Raw genomic sequence first — 5,844 nt, 5'->3', positions numbered from 1 at the left:
AAAATATCTGTAATCTTCTCTTTAGTATTCACATAAATCAATTTCACTTCTTTTGCTTCAACATTCTCTTTTAGAAAATTGAATCTGATAGAAACATGTTTAGTTTTAGAGTGAAATACTAGGTTCTTTGATATGTCAATTGCTGCCATATTATCATAGTAAATAGTTATAGGTTCCTTGCATTTTACCTTTATGTCCTTCAACATTTGTTTGATCCATAATACCTATGTATAGTTAGTTGCTGCTGCAACATATTTTGATTCTGCTGTTGATAGACTTGTACAACTCTATTTCTTTCTCAACCATGAAATTAGTCTGCTACAAAGAAAAAATGCTCCATCGGTGGTTCTTTTTCTGTCATCCACATCTCCTGCCCAATTAGCATCTGTTTATGCACATAAGTCAAAAATTTTATCTCTAGGATACCATAAACCAAGATTTGTAGTGCCTTGTAGGTACCGAAAAATCCTTTTCACTACTGATTCATGATTTTCTTTAGGATTACTCTGAAATCTTGAAACAATACATACTACATTCATAATATCAAGTCTTGTTTGTGTCAAATACAGTAAACCTCCTATCATTAACTTGCATCTAGTCAGATTAATAGGTGTTGATTCATCCTTCAAAGATAATTTATTAGTTGTAGTCATAGGTGTGCTTACCGGTTTACAGTTTTCCATGCCAAATTTCTTTAGTAATTCCTTCAAGTACTTAGATTGACATAGGAATATACCTTTACTAGTATGTGAAATCTGCAATCCTAAAAATAATTTTATCTCTCCAATCATAGGCATTTCAAATTCTTGCTACATTTTGTTAGAAAAGTCTTTACACAAACCATCTTCTCCTCCAAAGATTATTGTTAGAATATTTAATCTTTACTTGGCTTAGGTTTATTTGTATTTAGTTTAGGATAATCATTTGGAATTCCTACATGTAATTTTCCTCTAGTACATGTGTGAGGACACTTGTCATTTCTTTTATTTTCCTTTATTAAGGAATATTAGATTTCCTCCATAAGAGGATGTGGACACATGGCACACACATTTTATGAATGGTGGCATTCATAGATTTGGGAGTTACTTTGTAACTCCTCTCCTCATCTCTATTTAAGAGATGTATCCTCTCTCATTTCGTCTTAATGAAATTATTGTAAAGAGCTTCTTGCTCTCTCTCTCTCTCTCACACATTTTAGGCATTGCCTCATTCATAATATCACAAGGGGTTTTTCTTTTCTTTTCCCCTTTCAAAAGTTCTTGTGCCTCCTTCTTCACATTTGGGTGATTGCTCCAAGGTTTTTTGCATCTCTCTTGGTAACATTTACTTTATCAATAAAATTACTTGGATTTTATTATTCTTTCCTTTCTCTTGTATTTCCTTTCACGGTATCAGTGCAGGTTTCTAATCCTTGTTTTAAGTTGACATTGATGAAGGTTACCATTCTGTGGAGTTCACCTTCTTGGAAGCATTCTTGAGAGGAGAAGTTCTTTCTCTAATATTTTCTATTGTGTAGGTTTTGGTTTCAGATTTTAATTTTCTTTTTCAAACTTGTTAACAAGTTTTCCTGCAGGTTCAATCTTCTTAGATTCTATTTTTTTAAAATAAGCTTTGGAAGGCTTGCCGCCAAAGTTTCTTCTTTCTGGTTTAAAGTTGTGGCTTTGGAAGGCTTGCTGCCAAAGTTTCTTCTTTCTGGTTTTAAGTTATGGTTTTGGAAGGCTTGCCACCAAAACTCCATTTCTAACCTCTTTTCCTGCATTCTATAATTTATATTTATCAATTTGGAGGGCTTGTCGCCAAAACATTTTGCATTATTCAGTTGCTTCTCTATTTATTTGGAGATTCTAACATTTTATTTCACTTGTAGATTATTACTGGTTTATTTTTCTTTTCTATCTATTTTTGTTTGATTAAGAGATATATATATTTTTTTCTCTCTAACATTTCCTGTAGATTATTAGATGTATTTTATAACAGTTTCTATTTGATTCAGAGATATATTTTAGTTTTTTTTTTCCTTTTTTTTTCTAACATTTCCTATAGATTATTAGATGTATTTTCTAACAGTTTCTGTTTGCAGATTAAAAAAAAAAACTATTTATGTTTCTCTGCTATAGTAATTTTGTTTTTTATATTATTTCAATCTTTTGTTAAAACTTTCATCTTTCTGTTTAAATCTGTTTGAAATAATTCTATTAAATCTAAATTTATTTCTTTTTAAATCTGAATCTATCTATTTCATTTACTTCAAACTCTATGTTTTCTAACTGCTTCTTGTGTAGACTTTAATAACAAAGATCTCTAGTTTCAATTTCAGAATCAATTTGATTAGATCTCTATTATTACCTACCCTCAGTCTGCAGCAAAAAAATAAAAAATCAGATTTAAAAATATATTCTCTTCTACCTGCTTCGTGTAATGTCTCTGCATGTTCTTGATATATATCATCATTTAGTCTATGTAGATTCTTTGTTTGTCATGTTTTCTCTCTGATTTTACTGTTATTACCCGCCCTCAATCTGCATTTTATTTTGTTTTGGTTTTCCTGCAATCTGTGTTTTAATGCCTCTGCCCTTTATCATTTCATTGCTTACGTTTAATTCCTTTCTCTAAAAGCATCATTTACTACTCTTTTATAAAACTTTAAACTTCATTTTCTTAATCTCACGTATAAAATTATATTAAAAACTTTGTTTAAAATAAGTTATAAAGTTTACTTTATTTAGAATATAAGTAAAGTTTTCTTTTATTATTAAAAGTTTTAAAGTTTTTTAATAAAATAAACTTTTTCTAAATAAAACTAATTTTTTAATTTTTTTTTAATAATATATATATAAATTCAAACTTTTTTCTATTAAAGTTTCTAAAAAAAAATATAAAGTTTTTTAAGATTTGAAAGTTTTTTTCATAAAAATTTAAAGAAATTGTTATTGAAATTTTTAATCAAGGAGGTTAATTTTTGTTTTTTACTCAAAGGGAATTTTTTTTACTAACCATTATTTTCCTATCATGTCTACTTTAATTCCGGAAATCAAATTAAATAGTTCTAATTATCATTCATGGAAAACACATATTTCTTTTATTTTTCGTTTCAAGCATCTTTTGAATGTTGCAACTGATAAAACCTTTGAGCCCGCTACAACTGCTCCTCAAGCCGACCAAGATAGATGGAAGGCTCAAAATGAGGAAGCACTTGGTTTAATTGGTATTTCAATGGTTCTTGATTTGTATGTTCTAATTGGAAATTGTACAAAAGCGTATGAAGCTTGGGAAATTTTAAAAACAACTTATGATAGCTCAAATGAATCTTGAAAAATTCAGCTTCAAGATCAACTTGAAGATCTTAGGTATACAGATTTTAAAACTATGGATGAATTCTTATTAAAGTTTGATTCAGTTAATAGTCAATTAACTGGTTTAGGAGTTACTCTAGCTGATTTACGTTTAATTCATCTTATTCTTAAAAAATGTCTTCCTCGTCAATTTCAACAATTTATTATGAATATTCATGCTCAACTTGCTATTCCTAGCTTAGCTACTCAATTAACTTATGATATTTTTTCATAATTTATTGCGTCAAGAGGAAGCTAAATTAATTCAATTTGGCACTCTTAAAAGTAGTGAACATGCTTCTTTGTCTAAAAATCAAAATCATAATAATAATTTTAGATCCAATAATAATAATCATAATCATAATCATAATAATAATCATAATAATAATCACAAATCTTCTAATTATCAATCTCATTCTAAGTCCTATCATAACAATTCTCATAATACTAATCATAATAATACGTACAATAATCAAAGGAATAATCCTCAAACAAGACCCCATTGCACATATTGTGGGAAATATGGACATATTACTAATAATTGTTTTAAGAAACAAAATGGTAAAAAGCCCATGAATCAAAATAATCAAAATAATCAACAACATAAACCTCATTATAAGAAAGGTAATAATAATGGTAATTCATCTCGTCATGCATTTACATGTACTTATAATGTTTCTCAACCACTTGAGTGGATTATTGATTCTGGTGCATGTCAACATCTTACCTCTCATAAAGATTGTTTTGAATCTTTGCATCCTGATACTTCTAATATTCCTATTCAATTAGCTAATAATCATAGTTGCAAAGTTGAAGCTATTGGTGATGTGAATGTTCCTAATGGGAAATTACATGATGTTCTTTATGTTCTTGAATTAAAATCAAATTTGATTTCAGTTCCTAAACCTTTTCAAGATTATAAGATTAACTTTTATAGGGGCATATGTTATATCATTGATCCAAAAACTAATCATGTTATTGCTACTGCTAAAATGGATAGTGATAACTTATTCAAGTTCTATGAATTTGCTCCTCCAAAGTATTCTTTGCTTACTACTGTTGATTTTACTATATGGCATGAAAGACTTGGCCATCTCAATTCTAATTATATTTCATTGATGCAAAAAACAAATATGGTTGATGGATTGCCTATTATTGTTCCTTCTCAAATTGTTTGCAATGGTTGCATGAGTGGTAAGATGCATATGGAACCCTTTCCTCATCGTCAATCTTGGAGGGCATATACTAAATTGTATTTAGTTCATAGTGATCTCTTGGGTCCCGTGGAGAATCCCTCCATCCAAGGTTCAAGGTATGCACTTACCTTTGTTGATGATTTCTCAAGGAGAACATGGATATATTTCCTTCATAGTAAGGATCAAGTGCTTGATGTGTTTACTAAATTTCATATGTTTGTAGAAAGGCAATCTGGTTCTAAAATTAAGATTCTTCGTACTGACAATGGAAGAGAATATGTCAATAATGCATTTAATGCTTATTTAAAATCTTTTGAAATTAAACATGAGCTTACTGTTCCTTATACACCACAACAAAATGGTGTGGTGGAATGGAAGCATAGGACAATTGTTGAAATGGCTAGATGTTTACTGCATGCAAAAAATATGGATTACAAGTTTTGGGCTGAAGCTATGGCTTGTGCAACTTATTTAATTAATAGAACACCTACCAAAGCCTTAAAGGATAAAACTCCTGAAGAACCTTGGTTTGGTAGAAAGCCCAATTTGCAGAATTTAAGAATTTTTGGTTCCATAGCTTATGTTCACAAACCTAAGGAGAAAAGAAAAAAATTAGATGCTAAATCTTCTCCTTTTATTTTTTTTGGTTATGATGAAAATACTAAAGGTTATAGAGTTTACAATCCTATTACTAACAAGGTAAAAGTTGCAAGAGATGTTTGTATTGTAGAAAAAGGCATTCATGATTGTTCTAAAGTGGAGGATGATGAACTTGCTCAAAGCAAAATTGTGCTTGTGGAGGACCATCCTCCTTCTCTTAACCCTACTCCTAATGCATCTCTTTCTATTCCTTCTAGTGATAGTGATGATGATAATAATAACTCTACTCCTCATGACTCTTCTTCTAGTGATGAATCCATTACTTCTAAAAGAAGACCTAAATGGTTCAAATCTTTAATTCAACATAGTGATGAATACCTAGCTAGAATGGATAGACTTCAATCTAGAAGAGTTAATTATTGTAATTATGCTTTAATGACTACTATTATGAATTCTAATGATCCTAAAACATTTGATCAAGCTAAAAATCAACCACATTGGCAAAAATCAATGAAGGAAGAATATGATACTTTAACTTCTAACCAAACTTGGGATTTAGTTCTCTTGTCTCATGGTAAAAATATTGTTTCTTGCAAGTGGCTTTATAAAACTAAATTGAATGCTAATAATCAAGTTAGTAAATTTAAAGCTAGATTAGTTGCTAGAGGGTTTTCTCAAATTGAAGGCTTAGATTATACTGAAACTTTTGCTCCTGT

The sequence above is a fragment of the Cryptomeria japonica genome, chromosome 10 (genome assembly GCF_030272615.1).
Source record: "Cryptomeria japonica chromosome 10, Sugi_1.0, whole genome shotgun sequence".
In the NCBI taxonomy this organism is placed as follows: Eukaryota; Viridiplantae; Streptophyta; class Pinopsida; order Cupressales; family Cupressaceae; genus Cryptomeria; species Cryptomeria japonica.
Note: the sequence above shows the minus strand (reverse complement) of the source record.